At 36.6% G+C, this 21,547-nt stretch overlaps 1 pseudogene across 1 annotated transcript; it reads right to left on the bottom strand.

The window, feature by feature from the left end:
- Positions 1 to 3,183: 3,183 nt before the first annotated feature.
- Positions 3,184 to 20,687, bottom strand: LOC145772324 (methionine-R-sulfoxide reductase B1-A-like; annotated as a pseudogene). The gene is made up of 4 exons (XR_014289291.1): positions 20,584 to 20,687; positions 10,141 to 10,283; positions 9,367 to 9,484; positions 3,184 to 8,551 (listed from the first exon to the last, which is right to left on the bottom strand). The product of XR_014289291.1 is annotated as a methionine-R-sulfoxide reductase B1-A-like (transcript).
- Positions 20,688 to 21,547: the final 860 nt, after the last annotated feature.

Below are 21,547 nucleotides of genomic sequence, written 5' to 3' on the forward strand. Positions count from 1 at the left end.
CTACTTTTGGACGCTATATGCTACAGGACATAGCAGAATTAAACTATTTGTTTATTAATAGATCTTAAATTATAGCTTATCATTCAAGAATATTCTAGCTAATATTTTTGGTACAAAAGTAAAATGGTATGAACTTATATTCGAAAAACAACGCGGCAAAATTGGATGAAAGCCGCTATAGAGTGCATTGTGAATAAAGAATGTGGATACAAGAAAGCTGCACAGCTATTCGACATCCGATGAAGGGTGGATTTATTGTTGTTCTTGTGAGCAATGGGCACATTGTTCTTTATGCAGGAGTTCAGGATGACAATAGTCTTATTGTTTACACTTGTAATTTACGCAATTTACTTGCATTTACGCATTGAATAAGAATGGAAATGACAATATCGAAAACGAACAAAACTGATCATAATTGTGGTTTAAATGTTATTTCTGCTATTTTGCATGTTTATTGCTTAATCATCAACGATAAACTTGTTTCTAGATTGTCAATCCATTGTTGCTGTGCAAATTTCTGATTCACATGGGAAAAAAGGCACCTCTGGAATTTATTTGATACCTAAATGAGCATTATTATTTTTGATATTTTTTTGTTTGATTTGTGTAGCATGATGCCTGACCTTTCTGCTAAAACAAAAATTGTTCGTTTTTCTTAAGTCTCTAGAATTTTATGACTGTTTAGGCTTAAGTATCCCATTTTGCCTTACTTTTCTCTACACTAAACCTTTCACATAGCCCCAAAGAAAGAAATCAAAGGGAGTCAGGTCAGGTGAGCGCGGGGCCATTTTAGCAGCACACTGTCATCATTACTGGTACGTCCAATCCATCTTCCCGGTAGATTATCATTCAAGTAAGCTCATACCGAAAGCTTCCAGTGCGGTGGAGCACCGTCCTGCTAGAAAATGAAGTCCTCAGCTTCATTTCAGTGAGTTCATCCATAACCCAGGTAGGCTGGTGTCGGTCTTAGAGGTGTGCAAACCGTGCGATCGCACAGGGCCCGAAAATTAGGGGGTCCTGTCGGAGCAGAAATATCCAGATGTTTACAAATTTTATGAAAAGTATATATCCCAATCCAATGTGCTCCAATATTGAAAGTAATGCTTTAAACGTAAAAGTTACAATATCAACATGCTCAGCTCACATCGTAGCCTGCAAGTTTAGTTCACAAGATTTGAAATAACTTTTCAACATCTGAAAATATCCAGATGCTTGCAAATTTTATGAAAAATATATCCTAATCGAGATGTGCCAATAATATAATGACTTTGAAAGTGGTGCTTTAAACACATAACTTACAATATCAAAATGCTCAGCTGTGATAAAATTTTAAAAATAACTTTTCAGTATACTGTACTTGTTAAAATTTTAGATTGTTACGATAATTTGTATATTGAAGTACATGAACCCCTATTATTCTCTTATTGATGTGAAATGTGTTTTTTTCGTATTGAGTTATGGTGCAGTCGTATTATTTGGGCAATGCTAGTAGTTGACGAATTACATTTACAGTAGGAATACCAGAGTATTGGTAGCAGTGTAGAATTTTTAATTAGGCGATCTATGCTTTGTCGAAAAAATATTTAGACGCATTTAATTTTATTTGGGCAAGAGTTTCTTCGCACCCCCAAAATCTAACTTTCCCCTACACCTATGTCCTGAAAGTCAGTTGTGGCTTTAGGGTGAGTCGGCTATAAAGTCCAATTTTGTTTTTAGCACCGCCATTCTAAACTTTTTAAACATCTAAAATTGGATCAAAGAAAGCAACATTTGTTTAGAAATCAGAAAACAATATTATGAACAAAATTGAATGATTTTTTTATCATACGTCAACATAAATTATATAGGGGATAGCTGTTTGTAACATTTCAGTGTTGTTTGTATTTTTCGTTTAGCGTTAGTTAGATGAAGTGCAGATGAGAAGGTGGAAGTTATTTTTGTAGCCAGTTAGCTAAGTGTTAAGAAATCAGTAATGACGGCCAAGTTCAAACTCAGTGTAAAATAGCGTTTACTCTTATTTTCTGTGAAATCTTGGTGGGGTTGGTTGAATCACGTGATTCAGCCAACCCCGTTATATTTTCACCTGATAAAATCATTAATCAGCGATGAGTCAAATAATCTGCCAAATGAATCCACTACCCAATGTGATCATGTTCAAACGTCTGTGATGTGACAGAGCATTGGCGTTGCTGATGAGCCACCAGCCTCGAACGAAAGCTCAATTTCTGAGGTGCAAGGTCTGTTGGCCGCCACAAGCGATGAAGAACCGGTCAATACACCTTCAACCTCTCGTTCATGTAGGAAAAGACTCGCATTGACAAGTCCCGGAGTTAATTCAATGCCATTCAGCCCTGAAATGGTGCGTGCGTTCCCCAAGACCCCTGTCAAAACAGGTAAAAGAAATGGAGGAAGCAAACGCCTCAAGTGTGCGATACTGACGGACACACCAGAAAAAAAGCAATTGAGCATAGGACTGCTAAGAAGCCTCAAAAGAAGAGCAAGATTCAATCACAAGAAAAAGGAAAAAGAGGTTCAGCAGCTACTGCAGATGGAAGAGCATGGCTATGCAACCAATGTGGAGAAAATTACAATAACAGTGTTCAGAGAAGCTTGGGTGAAATGTGTCGCAATGAGCTCTGTACAGATGGGTTGTTTACTTGCACAAAATGTGTTAAACTGTTTTGCTTGTTTTTGTGGAATGCTATAAATATTTTGCCATGAAGTTAGTTTGTAGTTATTCGAAATAATGTGTTATGTTATACAACACAGCAAGGAATTCTTTAAAATGATTTTATGAATGATTCAACTTACACCACCATGTGATTCAACCAACCCCGTTGTCTAAAAAAATAGTATTTTTTTTGAAATTTGCATCAATTTTAACTGCTTTGTAGTATCTATATGAAACCATTTTCATCTAGTAGAGTGTATGTCCAAGTATCAGCAGACCAATTTTCACCATGATCTGTAGTCTGTGGCGCCCACAAGCGGAATAAAACCTTGAAATGATTCAACCAACCCCACTCTCCCCTAGGCTACGAAGTTGACTAATTTATTTTTATTTACTTATTTGTATCGGCCAAAAATGTCCATATTCAAATCACAAATATGGGCATTTTTGTTATTAGGCTATGACTAACATAGAATTTTTTGTGTTTTTGATGTATTTTCATTCATGCTTTCTATCATATTCATGCAACCAAGTAAAAGTAAATCGATTTTAGTAAAACAAATTGGACAGTTACAAAGCAATCCATCTGACGCGAAGAGTAATTTTCAGGGTGGGGGGGGTTTGAACAAAAATTTTCTAGAGGCCTTAGAATTGCCTGTTGTATCCTAAAATCAGGACTAAAGTTGAAATTAAAATTAACCTCCCTCCTACTTTCACATGCAATCGTAATCAATGTCGTTTAAAAAACACACATAAAGTCGTAAGCAAATGAATTGATAGAGTAATTGTAGTCGAATGCAAATTGCTGAAGAAATCGTAAGTGTAGCGGACGACGAATAGTCTGGAGAATCCGCTCATGTTAGCTGTAACTGCTATAGCAACATCCCGAGTACAAGCACGGTAATGGAGATGATCTGAGAATGATATCTTGATTTCTACAAGTATGAGTTTATTGCAAAGAAAAAACAAACCTAATAAACGATACAAATTCTCATAGCAAAACCGCAGGGACCAAAAAAGGCCTCCAGGTTTCGCAACAGCAATAAAACACAAGAAAACGTAAGAAAAGCCACGGGCGCTACATAAGCATTTTTTATTTCACAATAAAAGGACGAATAGCAATAGACTAGGTATGTAGTTTACTTTTTTCATAACACAGGCCTATACAAAATCCAAAATGAGCTTAGAAGCTGTCCATAAAAAACATTCTAATAAAATGGCAAAAAACGGCCCCACTTTCCCCATGTCCGCACTGTGTCAATGAAAAGATTTGCAGCCCTCTTTCCCCCTTTGTCTGTTCATCTTTTATGGACAGTCCCTTACCCTATATGCCACGATATATTTATTTTTGTCTGAAACAAAAACTGATGATTCAAAACTCCACCCTCTGGTGAAGCAAAACAAACTTTTTTTAAAGTTTTTGAAATCAAGCGTGATGATGCTATAGTATTGATTTAAACTTTAGTTACAGCTAACGTGTTTGGATCACGCATGTCCGTTCTTAGACTTAAGATTGGAAACTTATCATTGTAATGCTTTTTGTCGAATCCAGGTTGACACCCGGGGGTTAAAGATTGGAACCTAACCACATCGAACACAAGGAGGTAAAGCACCCAACCACAATAATGCTTGCAAATAAAAGTCAAATTACAAGTTCCTTCTTTTGTGGCGGTAAATGTTACAAAGCGTGCTTACTTTATTATCACATTATTGGCAAAAATAAACGGCCTTTCCAACATATAGCTTCGTAAAGTGTATGATAAAAAGCTCATCCCTTCGTCCTGTTGCTATCTATCTTACTGAGATTTTTTTTTATCATACCTTGAACTAGACGCCACGCAACAGGACCTAACGCAAAAAGTTCGCTCGATTATTCCAAGTTATTCAGGCATATCAACAAACGATTTCACGTCGAATTTTTGCAAAGTTTTAACGATTTGATCTCTGTCGTTAATACAACGCAATCTATCGAAAAAAGCAACTAAAGATCGTGCAAGCGGAACAACGCAAGTCTAAAGTAATTCACCAGGAAATGACGACAAGCTGTAAATTGAGACGTCATAATAGAGAATAAACAGCTGGTGTTCATCACGTGTGGAAGAATGAACATTGCGCACCATGATACACTGAACTTAATCAGCACTATTACTTATCAAACTCAAAGCATAGGACAAACACAATCAATTACAAATTTACAATTTACATGCTTTGTTAATGTGAATAAATTTTCTAAGTTTGCTTAAAAAGTGCAATATTTGAACTAACACAACAAGTAGAAAATAACACTGTACAGTAGATTGAACAATCCAAAATTAAACTCAATTGTGCGAAACGTCGATGCAAGGAAAATGAGCAAATATCATCCGATCACAAACTACCACGTTATGTAATTTTTGTTTGATTTCTTCATTGTTTTGCTCGGGTTACGGTACACAAACAATCTGCACAATTGAAAAACACCCCCACTTTGCAAAAAGAACGATAATGATGTAATCGAAAAAAAGAAACGGAAATTGGAAGCCCAAGACCTAGGAATGAAAAGTGCCAAGGCTGAATCACTAAAACAATCATTCGTGAAATGGGTTAGAAATTGATTAATGCAATAAAGGACAGTTTTAAACATATGATATGATTGTATTTATCGCATGATCATGAAATAACCTTTTCATTAGGGTGTACCAAAAAAAATAAAGTTGTTTGGATTTTTTAGCCTATTTGCTAAAACTTGCATTTGGGGTCACAATCAACTTTACAACAAAAATTTTTCAATTTCAAAGACGTCTTACGCCGGTATTCTGCGTTTCCGTGACAACGCGGCTAAAAATTCATGTTTTGGTCATATATTCAGATCCGTACGTGCTAGAGACTTTATTCTTGGTGCTATGGATGCAAAATGTCCACTTTCCTATCACCATTCAATACATTTATACAGCCTAAAGTCTTTACTTTTTGAGATTTTTGCTAAAAACTGATTTTTGCCATGTTGTCATAGGAATTTATTCAAAAATAATCTTAAAAGACATGAAATTCAACAAATAATTCATGGAAATATGAATATTTATACTGGTACCGGTATGTATGATAGTTTAAATCCAGCTGCTTTACTAACTGCTTTTCATTTGTTTTTTGAGACAATGCAATTTAAGTGGTATAATTAGCACAGTACAAACCGGCATAAGCCAGTTATATTATAAAGCAACATTACAAAGCAAGAAGCACAAACTGTTAAACAAGAATGTTTGTCTTGTTGCAGACAAATATCAAATTAGCCATAGCTAGGCCAATAACACAACTTGTATTTGCAATAGGTTCAGACTTAAACAATAAAGAACCAGAAAATTGTACATGTACATTGTACATATAATTAGAACTGAAAAGGGTAGCCAAATTAAGAGAAACAGCGAAAAACTCTCAAAAATGCTCAACATTTGCGATACAATCTACTGTACAATGGGATGGATCGCCAACTTTTGCATCCTACAACACAGCACACTCAAACAAAAACGCAACACATGGCTATTGTTTTGCAATGCCTCATTGACGATGAAGAGATCCTCTTGTCTCTAAGTGATGTTAAAAATAGTGAATCTGAATGTACTGCGATAATTCAACAGTTGCAAAAATATTGTTTGATATATCCCAAATAGTTGGTTTAGTGTTTGATACCACTTCTGTGAACACTGGTTGTAACAAAGGTATTGTGGTTCGTCTTGAAGAATATTTTAGACGAAACCTCCTTCTATTTGCTTGCCGGCACCACATCATTGAGTTAGCATATGGTGCTGCATGCAAAACTGTTTACGGAGTGGAGAGACATCCTCTCCAGAAGACAGCACATTTAATGCTTTGAAGGAACTCTGGTCATCACTGAACCTTAATTATTACGATATTTGTGACAACAGTGCTTGGCGACGATGGACTAAGACCAGATGTAAAGATGTGCTGACTGCTGATGTTTTGTTACCTGGCTCTAAGGATTCAAACAAATTCCGTAAGGATTATAGAGAACTTCTTGTGCTTTCTGTTGTGTTTCTCGGAGGAGCATTACCAAAAAAGCAGAACTTTGCATTTAAAGCTCCAGGAGTCCAGGTGCCCCCAGTTATGCTAGATGGATGGCAAAGCTTCTCTACACTTTTAAAATTGCTTTATTTCGATCGCGGTTGAAAGCAAAAAGTGTTTTCAATGAAGAAGTCCTGAATAAGGTGTATTCTTTGGCAACTTTTCTTTCTCTATATTATGTAAAAAGCTGGTTAGAGTGCACTAGTGAGGAAAATTTGAAGAAGCTAGACTGCCATCTCTGGTATCTAACTGAACGCTTGGTGGTGATGAGCTTGTTTGGCGAAAAAGTAACTACAACGGAAAACTCTACTTTGAGAAAATCCTTTAATGCAAAAAAACAACAACAACCACACATCAGCATAAACCAGATAACTGAACAGCAAATGCCCAAAAACATCAGCAAGGACACGCAGCTCTGCGAGATTTATTTGGCTCAGAATCATGGATTCTTCTGGACACAATGGGAATAGATTCTTCTTTTCTAAACAGCCATCCAAGGAAATGGGCAGAAGACAGCAATTTCTTGAAAGATGAAGAAATGGTTCACAATATTTGTGTTGTTAATGATTCATGTGAAAGAGCATTAGGTTTGTTGACAAAATTCCACAGCAACCTCATCAAGCAAGAGAAACAGTTTTTATACAAAATGGTCCAAAATAGACAGTTTTCGAAAGAACAAGCTATTACACTCAGCATCATCCGAAACATTCACCAAACGCAATATGATCAAATACTTTGCTTAGCTTCTAACACAAAGAGCCTTTTGAAGACTGTTGTAATGCTATACAAGTATAGTAGTTTTATATATAGACTGTGTTATTCAGATTAGACTCCTGGGTTAAGTTGTAGATTATTCTGCATTGTTGCTGTTAGTTTTAACTATTTTTTAGGCAAGTTAATTGCTTCCAATTTTCTTTTCAAAACATTTTGGTTGGTATGTAAAACTAATGTCTCATATGGTATTATCCTATACACTGAATAGTCCATTATTTTGTGTACAGTATTGTGATGTTCTGCCACAAGCTTGAACTGCTAGCATGTAACTAGCTTACTGCATCATATCAGTGCTTAAACAACATAATTATACATCACATGCTAGAGTAATGAGTATGAAATAATGTAGTTTGGTATATGCGACATTGATTCGTAAATGTAATTGTAATGGTATCACTTACTCAGTAAATAACTGATTGGGTGATGTATGTTCATTGGCCAATTCTTTTCTTTGATTTATAGTAATCACTGCCTGTCAGCTGAATACCAGAAACAGGTGTAAAATTACATATCAGCATAAATATTCATATTTCCATGAATTTTTTGTTGAATTTCATGTTTTTTAAGATTTTTTATGGATTAATTCCTACGACAACATGGCAAAAATCAGTTTTTAGCAAAAATCTCAAAAAGTAAAGACTTTAGGGTATATAAATGTATTGAATGGTGATAGGAAAGTGGACATTCTGCATCCATAGCACCAAGAATGAAGTCTCTAGCACTTACGGATCTGAATATATGACCAAAATATGAAATTTTGACCGCGTCGTCACGGAAACACAGAATACCGGCGTCAGACATCTTTGAAATTGAAAAATTTTTGTTGTAAAGTTAATTGTGACCCTAAATGCAAGTTTTAGCAAATAGGCTAAAAAATCCAAAGAACTTTATTTTTTTTGGTACACCCTACTTTTCATGGCATATGAAAGATGAGCGCTCTGGCGATAAAACTCTTTCTCACTGCCACGCAGATGCGGACAACAGTGGTGATGTAGCTCAGCAAGGGGTGTTCTACTATTCACGCATGGAAATGTGAATCTTAAACTTCTGCAAAAAATAAAACTGTGGATTAGAGGGCAATATGATTTTGAAGCAACACAAATAACAATCAGTCAGGTGTCTCGATCTACTTAAGTCGTGTCTTTTCATTTCATCTAATTTAGTAGCTCTCAAACTTATCAATTGAATTTGCTTAAATCTGTATGGTTGGTTAATTTGGAATCTTTATGCTCGGACTGGCAAAGCCTTGATAGGTTATTGTAATAGTTTCGTATAGTTGTAGAAGCTTTTGACGCAGGACTGATTACAGAGATTGACAGAGTGATGTTTCCGATTGTTGAAATATTGTAGCAGGATAATTATTCCATCCACTAACTGCGGCTGAATGGAAAGCAGCCCTGAAATGGTTTGCTCAAGCGGACACCCCGAGAGTCAAACCAGCACCGCGTGATCTCGAGTGGAGCGCGTAGCCACTGAGATAACGTGGCGGACACTGTATGCCCTTAGTAGGATACTAGCATCACCAAATTTCGTTGTCTACAAATATGACTGGTTATCATGTTTTTTGTGAAGCATTAAATGTAGTAGTTAATAGCAATCTACGACAATACACATAATTATGAGAAGCAACACATTAACTCGTTCACATAAACTTTATACAGAGTTTTCAACATATAAGCGTTGCATTCTCAATGAAGTTCATTCAGATCAAGCAATTTTATTGAATTGCATCGTATGCAAATGCAATAAAATAATAACTAAATTATACTGTCAAAAAATAAATAAATTTTTCAAGCTTTTAGCTAACTTAGCAAGCCAGGTGTGGTTATATCACTTAAGCAATAAGCGATAAGCATACTTACAAGATTTTGAAACAAATTTCAGTGATGATGAAAATATTCAAAACCTTGATTGTCCTTTTTGAGGCCCATCTCCGAGAAATTCATGACCCAAGCCATTATTACATTTGCCACAACGAACCTAGATATGCATAATGGAAATTACCTGTTGGAACTCTCAATTAGCCAAAACTTCAGAGAATTTAGAAAAACAGCAAGCAGGAAACCACAATTTTCACTGACTGAAAGTGAAAATTTTAAAATAAATTAATTATATTACGTATATACTATATATTATAAATAATCAAATATACACAAAAAACTGACAAACTTTTGCAAGCAATAACTATTAAACCTATATAAAGATAAAAATGTTCTACTGTAGAAACCAATATTTTAAACCAATTCTAGTAATTTTTTCTTTCTTCATCGTGTGTCACACGGCCTAGCCCAGAGCATCATCAATTCATGTTGAATCTATTTTTGAATGCACTAAGAAAAGAAAACTGGGGAGATAACATTAGGATGTCTTATAAAAGGATTGCAAGAGAAAGTAATGATTGATGAAGTGGATGGTGACCATAAAAATGATGTTAAATTGCTGAAATTCTATATTGAAAAAAATATTATATACTATTATATAAAAAAGGACTAGCAAAGACTGTCTGATCAAAGAGACAAATTTAGCCGAATCTTGTGTCAATGGGAAAAATGTCACAACACAAGTGAGTATTTAGATAATCTTAACAATGTGGACATTGGACAACAACTAACGGACAAGAGCTGTAAGGTAAAAACCTTTAATGCATTAGCGGACTCCCTGTGCTTGGTCAAACTATCATCATGCACTGTTTCAGTAAAAGCTGGCCATGGTGACGAATGCTTGTACTTCGATGCACTTGAAAACAACTCGTAGTCACACTTTGAACAAACGTATACACCTGCATAAACAAGCACGAAGTGACATATACAATCACAAAAACATTCCTGCATGAAGCCATCATTATTTATATTCTTGAAGTCAATAAGAGTTCAAATCACTAAAAGAACAATACTGTCTACCGCCTGTCCCAATAACTCAGTCAGCTAAGTGCTCATTTTATGAATAAAGAGATGGCAAGTTCAGAAAATGATGGTCCTACTGCTACTCTAGGTGTGTGCGCTTGAGCAAATTACTTTAAGAACAACTGTCCATTTAGTGGCATCTAGTAAATGGTGTAAGTTAAAAGTAAAAACATTTCAAGTCTGAGCAAAAACTTCACTCTATCAATTAATCCTCAAGTATCCGAAACTGCAAGCACAAAGCTTTCAAAGAAGCTTTCTCAGTCTAAGGATAAACATTCCAACAATCACAGCAAGGAAAATTCATTAAACTGATAAGACTAAATCAAATAGTATCTACAAATTCCCGCAATAATATATCACTTTAACTAATTATTATCACATTTCAATTAAAACTATTATTATTTTTCAACAAGTGTGACTTTGCATTGACTCCATTTGAAAGTTGTCCACAACACTAATTTAAAGAAGGAGGGTCTTGCTTTCTAAAATTTAGTATAAACAATTAAACATATTATTAGTTAATTTTTTTAGAATGCACTCTACGGAAAAAACAAACAAGCTCTGACAACTATTTTATTAACTCGTGCACAGAGCAGCAAAATAATCTTCTACATTGATCTTTTTAGTTATTGCCATTTGCCAATGATCTATTTGGAAAAATATGGTGTGGTATTCTAGATAAAAAGAATGGTCAACTATAGTATACACCAGGGCTTCCCAAAGTGGGGGTTGCGACCCCTTGAGGGGTCGCGTAATGAACTTCGGGGGTCGCAGAATGTATACAAATTGTACACAAAGCACTGTATATTAACATTTGCAAGATGCTGCGAAAGTTATTAACTTTATTAAGAGTCATGTACTCAATAGGCTGCCCGTATTTTGTAAGTTTATACAGTATATTGAAATATGGAATAGGAGTTTAAAACCTTCATCGCTGCATTGTAAACCTGGATTTCAAAACTAAAGCCAATGCTTTAAAAAGTTATTAGTGTTACAAAATTAAGTCGTGATTTTTCCAGCTTAAAAAGTTTAGACTTTGTCCTTCGTTTTTGTAAAGACGTTTTTGGAAAGGCTTTTCAAATTATGCTATTTGTCAGGTTTGCTTGAAAAAGGGGTACGAATTTAATTTGTCCTTCCAAGGAGAAAACATTTACGTTTTTACATTGAAATCGAAAGTTGGAGCATTCATAAAAAAATTAAACATCTAGAAACAAAAGATTGAAAATAATTCATTTGAAATATTCTCATTTACTGAAAAGTTTTTGGCTAACAATGGCGTGGAATCAAGCGTTATTAAGCCTTTGGCTATCGACACTTGTCAAGACTGTTGAAAGAGTTTAAGAAGTAGTTTCTTCTAGAATTGGACACTACCAATTTAGATTGGATCCGAAACCCACTTGCAATGCAAAAACAAAGTACCGAGCACCTCTCTTTCAAATCTCAGAAAAAATTTGCAGATCTATCTTTTGACTCTAAGTTATGGCTTGAATTTTCAGGAAAAAGTTTCACAATTTTTGGCTTAGCCGAAAGTTAGAGCGGAATATTCACCATTATAGTGGCCGAGTGGTTAGCGCGTTAGGCTTGCAGTCGAGAGCCTGCGTATTCGACTCCAGCCACCCGCACTTGCTGTTGTTTCTCTGGGCAAGAAACTTTACGATAATTGCCTCTACCCAGTGATCGATTTCGAGTAATGGGCAGTACCAAATTTAAGTCATAAGTAGAGTAGGCCTAGACCAGTGCTACTCAAACTTTTTTATGCCGTGTACCGGCTGAGCACCTTCCATCATTTGGCGTCCCGGTCAATTTGCGAAAAAAAGACAAGAGCAAAGTCATTATTACTTTTGTAACAAATACACCAGAAAAAAACAAATAAAAACCACTTTTATTAATGGTCTTTCGAATTTTGATGCGAAGTGTGCGCTTGCTTATTTGCAACCAGCTTATCCAATTGCGGTTCAATGAAAGACAATGCTACTCGAAGAGGAGCATGGATATCCAACGCGTTTCTGTGTTTTTCCTTTAAACAGCTTATGATAGAAAATCCCGCTTCATATAAATATGTAGAAGGGAATGGAAGCAGTGTTTTAATAGCCATGGTACACAGTCTCGGATATTCTGCTTTTATTTTGACCCAGAAGCTTGCAATGGAGTTTGATTCAAAAGATTTTCGCAAACCTTCATCAGCAGATAGATCCAATAATTTATCTTTTAAATCGACACTTATATTTAACTCTTCTACGTTTACAGTTGGTGCAAATCGGTTTTGAATCCATTCATTTCCTCTTCGTGGATCTTATTGTTCCGGAAAATAATGTTGAATACGCTCCACCAAATTTGACAAATGTTCTGTGACAGTATCTTGAACACATTTTACGTCCAAAGTGTCTCCAGCATCGTCAATAACAGTAGCTAACTTAGGAAACATGTCGTAACAATTGTTCGAGACTCGAATATTCCATGCTTTCAGCTTTCGTTGCATGCCGCCAATTTTATCTGCTGTTGCAAAAAGTGAAGCATTTTTTCCTTGCATTGAAGTGTTAAGGCCATTCATAATAACAAAAATGTCAGTTATGTAAGCTAGCAAAGCAAGCCATTGTTCATTTAGAAATAGCTTCGCCCAATCTGGCTTTCTGTCACGCAAAAATACTGCCAGTTTGTTTCGGAGCTCATATACGCGTGATAAAACTTTTCCCCTCGACAGCCAACGCACACTAGAATGAAATAATAGTTGCCTGTGATCTGCTTACATATCGTCGCATAAAAGGGCAAATAGTCTTGAATTAACTGCACTTCCTGACCGTGTATCAGCAGCCAAGTGCTCGTGTACCGGCACCGGTACGCGTACCGGCGTTTGAGTAGCACTGGCCTAGACAACCGAAAACAGGCATTTCCTTCTGCTGCAGCGTGGGTCAGGTGTACGTCGGAAGTCTAGTCGGAAGGCGTACACTGATGCATAGCGCTCAAGTCCGCTTTCCCGCAATGCAGGATAAAGATATAAAAAACAAACAAACAATTATATGGCTTAGCAGTAACCGCACTCCCGCCGTAAATCTCCACGTATATGTGCGGAATGGCCCAATTTGGTGAGTCCGATCCCTATTCAGTGATTTAAAAAAATTTTTTTTTTAATTATCGGGTACCGTGGTTAATAATCATTGCCGTTTTAGGGTTAGGGGTTAGAGCAGTGGTTCTCAACCTTTTTGACCCACGGACTATTCTCAAGCTCGCCTATATATCCGCGGACTCAAGCCATATATTAACGAAAAATAGGTTTTTTAATTTCTATCCAAGAGAGTTTAATACGGTATCAACGAAAATAGCAAGCACTGTTTTTCACTCAACACACACTCAATGAGAGCCTTGTCCTTGAACTTGCTTGACAAGTTTATCGAATTCCGAAATTATGGTTGTCAGTGCACATCTGATGTCATCTTCCGGTTGAAGTCTATTGCGATACTTCGTTTTGATCATCGTCAGAGTTGAAAAGCCAGATTCACACAGGTATGTGGTTGGAAATGGCAAAAGAGCTGTTGCAGCTTGCTTGCAAAGATCTGAAAGACTAAGCTCCATCGACTGCACATTTGCCCAAAATTGAGTCAAAGAAGCCTTTTTAAACTTGTCTTTCCACATCTGTCGGCTTTGCAATTCAAGCAACTGTTCAGCAATGCAGCCCATATCTGAATGAAGTTCTAGCGCTGACACCTGAAAAGGATTCCGAACCCAATTAAAGATCCTGCAATAATCGTTGGAAGGAATATAACGATTCAATTCAGAAAGAAATGTGTTAAGGTGCTCAAGAAAGATGGGAAGAATGACGCCCAAATTGATATCTTTCTCTTCCACAAATAAGTTCAATCCTGGAAAAGCAGCTAACCTCCCACTTTTCATTCGATGCATCCACAGCTTTATTTTACGTTTGAATGCATCAATACTTTCCAAAACATAAAAAAATAGTTTCTCTTTTCCTTGCATAGAACTATTCAGTTGGTTTACATGGCTGAAAACATCGGCCAAAAATAGCAACTTCGCAATCCATTCATCATCACGAAAGCGATCAGCAAGTTCATGATTTTGCTCTTTTAAAAAAGCATGGGTTTCCTCTTTAAGAGTAGCCACTCTCTCAAGCACCTTTCCTCGTGACAACTAACGAACAGTTGAATGGAACAGAAGCCCACTGAGTTTCGCTCCCATTTCGTCACACAAAGCACGAAATAAGCGAGTGTTCAAAGGACGAGATTTAATATAATTTACCACAGATACAATCTCTTTGAAAACTATGGCAAGATTTTCTTGTATTTCTTTTATTGCCAAATTTTCTCTGTGGAGAAGACAATGAACAACCGAAATGTTATTGTTTTTCTTTTTCACAAAACTCATGAAGCCTTTCTTACTTCCCATCATGGCTGGAGCACCATCAGCACAAACAGACACGCAATTAGACCACTCAAGCTGATGTTCTTCAAAGAAGTAATCCACTTTCTTGAATATTTCTTCTCCTGTGGTATTTTTAGCAAGTGGACGGCAAAACAGAAACTGCTCAACGAAATCATTTGTGTCAAAATATCGCACAAACACCATGAGCTGTGCATCACTTCCGATATCGGTTGTCTCATCCAGTTGCAAACTAAATCTTTCACAGCATCTTATAGCAGCGATTGTTTGTTGCAGAACATTTCTTGAGAGTTCTTCGATATGCCGCTTCATGGTGTCCTTTGACAAAGGAACCATTTCCAGTTCGTTAGCAACAGCATCACCACACATTATCCTGGCCATTTTAACAGATGCTGGTTTAATCAAATTTTCTCCAGCTGTGTGAGGTGCTTTTGCACAAGCGATTTTCCATGCAACCGCAAAAGAAGCACGCACTGCATGACTGTGAGAATATACTATTCCTCCCCAAGCAGTTGGGCGATCAATGCGACTTCGCTTCACCTGATGCTCTTTTTCTTTAAATACTTCAAGAGATTTGTTAACAAAATTTCCATGGTTTGATTCTAGGTGCCAACGAAGTTTCGTGTCCTTTGAAGAGCTGTGAGCTAAGACTGTTAAGCACAACACACACTGCGGCCTCACTTTGCCATTCACTTCAATCGAAGTAAATCCAAGCTTCAAGTATTCATCATTATATGCAAAAACTTGTTTTCTTTTAGCCATTTTAAGTAATTCTGTCTGAGACTGTTCACCAGGCATCTAATCTAAAACTGACTGTGTTCTCACGGAATGGCCCGTTTCGGCGAGTCCGATTCGACGAGTCCGATTCGACTAGTCCGATTCGGCGAGTTCCCTATTCGGCGAGAGCCTTTTTCGGCGAGTGCCCTATTCGGCGAGTTTTTGAAATTTTTAAAAGGAAATTATCGGGTACCCTAGCCTCATAGGCGCCGACTTTTCATAAAACCTTAGGGCGAGAAAGGTGATGACGTCATAACCGTAACGCTATTTTACTCAATTAAAATAGTCTTTGATTAAGCTTAGTGTCTTGTTTATATTGACAAATAGGTCGCAAACCGAGTTTATTAGAACCGCTGCTTGAAAGGATTAGTTTTACGTATAGTCGTAAAAATGTTGATATTGTTAGCTCATAATTGGAACTGTTGGAAAACAAGCCGATTCATTTCCTTTTCGTGCGAGTGAACAACAACGATCAAGACAGTGAAGTTATCGAAATAAAACGCAAAAAATCATGATCTCAAGCAGAGTGGAAACCCGCTATCAGTTTTATTAACTTCGTTTCGCTAATTACTTACTTTCAAAGTGTTAACAACGGCGAAGTGTTTTCTCTTCTGTTTTTTATCAAAAGTCTTTGTAGTCTTTTATTGAATACAGTAGGGCAGTAGGATATATATTCGAGTAAAAGTCTAGATGTTCGCAAGTGATTTTCACCTCAAAAAGGCAAGTTCAACTAACACAGGACATGCTGTTGTCTCCAGCTCGGCAGTTTTCAAAATGAACGCACTAAAAATCATTGTCGACGTAGATTACGGATTGTGAAATCGCGTCGGCTTAAGTGAAAGTTTTGAATACGTTTATTTGCAGTGATTCAAACTTAATTTTCAAATTCAATGATTTTTTGTCAATTCTAAACTTTATGCACTTGTTGAGCTATATGCAAAGCTCACGAAACAAAACAGAAAGAGCTGTTTTAAGAAATCATTTTTTTATTTTTGCGTGTAGGATATAATCGTTCTTATTATTACGTAACATTCCATGATCGTTAAAGTCGATGTCAAACCTTAGCGGCCGCATAAAACAATGTCAGGTTGGCTAGGTGATAATAGCGGTAAGAGACGTCGTTAATGCAGGCAATATCTGCGACCAAGACCATTAAACACCTTTTCTTTTTATCGGTTTTCGATTTAATTCTCACACATTGCGAAGAAAACAATGCGTTCTGTTGAATCATAATTGTCTCACAGCGGAAAGACCTCGTTGAAAATAGCGCGTCTAATTTAGCTGGTTTACTGAATATTGCCGTGAATAGTTACGTGACTATTCCAGCAGCGTAAGTTACTCTACCATCTGCTTTTAATTTCCATACCGTGTGAGAAAGCCATGCGATCAGCTGCTGTTTTGCGGGCAAGAGCAACGCAGGCTTTTCTTGCTTTCGGCATTCTTTAAGTCCGTTTAAATTATCTAAATCTCTTTCGCGAAGTGTTTTAACTTTAAAACACCACTTGTAATCACCATTTTTGTTGCCCCTCAACCATAAATTTACGGGGGGCGCCGGCCCCCCGGCCCCCCCGGAAGTCGGCGCGTATGCCTAGCCTAATTACAACTGCCGTTTTTACATAGTTTTAACGTCGCTAAACGTTGAAATCGTGCAGAAAGGAATAAAAATAAAATGTTTGAACTATTAAATTAAAATTCGTCATGTCAGTTCAGTTGTTTTTATTTTTGACCATCATATCAAAAACAATACACGTCGACATAGCAAAGGTGTAGAAAAAGGTAGAAGCGACAAAACGCGAACGTTAAAACGTGCTTGTGACCGAAGTATCATAATTATTGAGTTGAAAGAAATTTGGCACGGTCGCAACACCTTCAGAAAAATTTAAGATATGAAGGGAAAATAAAACAAAGAAAATGTTACAAAAAAAATCATGCTTATGTGTATAAGTTAGTACTTTTGAATAGTTAAAATGATTAGTTTGGATCAACAAATGAGAACCCATTGTAGTAACAGAATGAAAAGGCTAACCAAATGTGTGGCCTATCGTTTTAACGTCGCTAAACGTTGAAATCCTGTAGAAAAGAGAACTTTGCTGACTAGGATACGTTGAAACTGAAAAACATTCACAGAAGCCCTACGATACGTTGCATTTTTAAGATAATGTATTCAGACGTTGAATCAATGTACAAATAAAATGTTATGCTAAATGGGTTCTTGGAACAATTCGAAGGGCTTCTGTGAATGTTTCTCAGCTTCAACGTATCCTAGTCAGCAAAGTTCTCTTTTCTACACGATTTCAACAGTTAGCGACGTTAAAACGATGTAAAAACGGAAATTTTTGCTGGTTGGGATAACTGGGCTACGGTACCCGATAATTTCTTTTAAATCCAAGCTGTAGGCCACACATTTGTTGATCCAAACTAATCATTTTAACTATTCAAAAGTGCTAACTTACAGACATAAACATGATTTATTTATTTATTTTTTTGTAACATTTTCTTTGTTTTATTTTCCCTTCATATCTTAAATTTTTCTGAAGGTGTTGCGACCGTGCCAAATTTCTTTCCATAGGCGCCGACTTTTCAAAAAACCTTGGGGGGCGAGAAAGGTGATAACGTCATAACCATAGCGCTATTTACTCGGTTAAAATAGTCTTTGATTAAGCTTAGTGTCGTGTTTATATTAACAAATAGGTCGCAAACCGAATTTATTAGAACCGCTGCTTGAAAGGATTAGTTTTACGCACGCAGTACGCCTAGTCATAAAAATTTTGATATTGTTAGCTCATAATTGGAACTGTTGGAAAACAAGCCGATTCATGTCCTTTTCGTGCGAGTGAACAACAACGATCAAGACAGTGAAGTTATCGAAATAAAACGCAAAAAATCATGATCTCAAGCAGAGTGAAAACCCGGTATCAGTTTTATTAACCTCGTTTCGCTAATTACTTACTTTCAAAGCGTTGACAACGGCGAAGTGTTTTCTCTTCTGTTTTTTATCGAAAGTCTTTATAGTCTTTTATTGAATACAGTAGGCTATACTCGAGTAAAGATCGAGATGTTCGCAAGTGATTTTCACCTCAAAAAGACAAGTTCAACTAACACGGGACAAGCTGTTGTCTCCAGCTCAGCAATTTTCAAAATGAACGCACTAAAAATCATTGTCGACGTAGATTACGGATTGTGAAATCGCGTCGGCTTAAGTGAAAGTTTTGAATACGTTTATTTGCAGTGATTCAAACTTAATTTTCAAATTCAATGATTTCTTGTCAATTCTAAACTTTGTGCACTTGTTGAGCAATATGCAAAGCTCACGAGACAAAACAGAAAGAGATCATTTTTTTATTTTTGCGTGTAGGATATAATCGTTCTTATTATTACGTAACATTCCATGATCGTTAAAGTCGATGTCAAACCTTAGCGGCCGCATAAAACAATGATGTCAGGTTAGCTAGGTGATAATAGCGGTAAGAGACGTCGTTAATGCAGGCAATATCTGCGACCAAGACCATTAAACACCTTTTCTTTTATCGGTTTTCGATTTAATTCTCACACATTGCAAAAACAATGCGTTCTGTTGAATCATAATTGATCTCACAGAGGGAAGATCTCGTTGAAAATAGCGCGTCAAGCCGTCTAATTTAGCTGGTTTACTTAATATTGCAGTGAATAGTTACGTGACTATTCCAGCAGTACTCTACCATCTACTTTGAAATTTCCATACCGTATGAGATAGCCATGCGAGCTGCTGTTTTGCGGGCAAGAGCAACGTAGGCTTTTCTTGCTTTCCGCATTTTTTAAGTCCGTTTAAATTATCTAAATCTCCTTCGCGAAGTGTTTTATCTTTGAAACACCACTTGTCATCACCATTTTTGTTGCCCCTCAACCATAAATTTACGGGGGGCGCCGGCCCCCCCTGAAGTCGGCGCGTATGTTTCTTTCAACTCAATAACTTACTCCGGTCACAAGCACGTTTTAACGTTCGCGTTTTGTCGCTTCTACCTTTTTTACACCTTTGCTATGTTGACGTGTATTGTTTTTCATATGATGGTCAGAAATAAAAACAACTGAACTGACATGACGAATTTTAATTTAATAGTTCAAACATTTTATTTTTATTCCTTTCTGCACAATTTCAACGTTTAGCGACGTTAAAACTATGTAAAAACGGCAATTATAATTAGGCTACGGTACCCGATAATTTCCTTTCAAAAATTTCAAAAACTCGCCGAATAGGGCACTCGCCGAAAAAGGCTCTCGCCGAATAGGGAACTCGCCGAATCGGACTAGTCGAATCGGACTCGCCGAATCGGACTCGCCGAATAGTAGCAGACCCGTGTTCTCACCGGTAGAACACAGTCAGTTTTAGAATTTTAGCCAATTTATTATGACATCACAAAGATAAAGTTGGTGAAATAGGAGCATTTTACGTTTTATTTGTAATACAATATGAACTGACTACTAGCAAAAGCAACTGTGCTCGCGGACTCATCCAGGCCCTTCCGCGGACTCATTTGAGTCCGCGGACTCGAGGTTGAGAAACACTGGGTTAGAGGTTAGGAACTCACCGAATAGTAGCAGAAAACCGCCTATTGACAAACATCGAGCGACGGCTACACCTGCTTTGTGGCAGAGATCAGTCGCACCCATCACACTGAATAAATATGTTTACTTTCTGGTTTTGTTTCCAGCACGCTACAAGTAGTAAAGTAGTAGTCTTCGAGTACGGATAGCTTGTTTCTAGTTCTCGTTTAAATTAAACCTTTCAATAAATATCACAAACGTATACTTCGCATTATTTATCCTTTTAACCATAAAGGGTCGCGGAAAATTTTAGGAGATTAAAAGGGGTCGCGAGCAAAAAAGTTTGGGAAGCCCTGGTATACACTACAGCCCTGACACTACAGTAATCACAGCACACATAGTCAATCAGATAATGTTATTCACATATTTGATTATAAGATAAGCAAAATATATTACACATCCGCAATAAAATATACCGTATAGCACCTGTTTTAAAATGGTCTTTATATTTTTCACCTCCGAAGAATGAACAGAAAGACATGATACAAGACACAAGTAATAAAACTACTCTAGCAACACTTTAATTTCGTACAACCTATTTTGTTCAACCTGTATATAAATACTTACCGTATCATTTTAAAGTCAGTAGATAAAAGTAGATAACTGCCTGAAAAAACTTTTGGAAGACCTGATAATCATTTCACTAACTCCTGTACACTGTACAGAGCTGAGGGATATAAAGTACATATGCATTAATCATCCTAGTATATATTTACCAAGTTACTGTGAAACGACAAGACTAAGAATACACTTGTGAAAATACACATTGTAGAAGACTGTTAAGACAAACACTTTACCAAAAAAATAGATTTTAGTATTCTGCAGACTTAAAATGAAAAAAGTGTTATTGTGCAATGCATACACAATGTCATATGTAAATCTTTGCAACATTTCTTTGGTGGCATCAAAGTCCTTGCAACATACTTTTGAAAATATCATTTATGTATATATAATTTTTTTAATTGATTCGCATACTTGCCTGCACTTTGCTGTACGGTTAGTTTTAAAACAGGGTTAATCGGTTTAAACCGCCCGGTTAAAACCTGGTTTAAACCGGGCAGTTTTGACCTCCTATTACTGGTCAAAACCCTTTTTGTGTATGAATCAAGTTGATTTTCAATTGAATTAAAAATATTACCCTCCATGTTTAGTAATGATGTTCAACTATATTTTGTTTTGATCAACAATAACCTAAATGCTGGATTTGGAACAAAAAATACTCAATTTCTCTGTTTATTTTTGATATTTCAATCAGTTGGTTACCGTATTTTACGGACCATAAAGCGCATCCGATTATAAGGCGCACTGTCAATAAATTGCTTTGATTAGTTTTTTGTTCAGACGTACCGGTAAGACGCACAGGGCTATAGAACGCAACGTATTTTAAGGA

The sequence above is a fragment of the Aplidium turbinatum genome, chromosome 6 (assembly GCF_918807975.1).
Source record: "Aplidium turbinatum chromosome 6, kaAplTurb1.1, whole genome shotgun sequence".
Taxonomy (NCBI): Eukaryota; Metazoa; Chordata; class Ascidiacea; order Aplousobranchia; family Polyclinidae; genus Aplidium; species Aplidium turbinatum.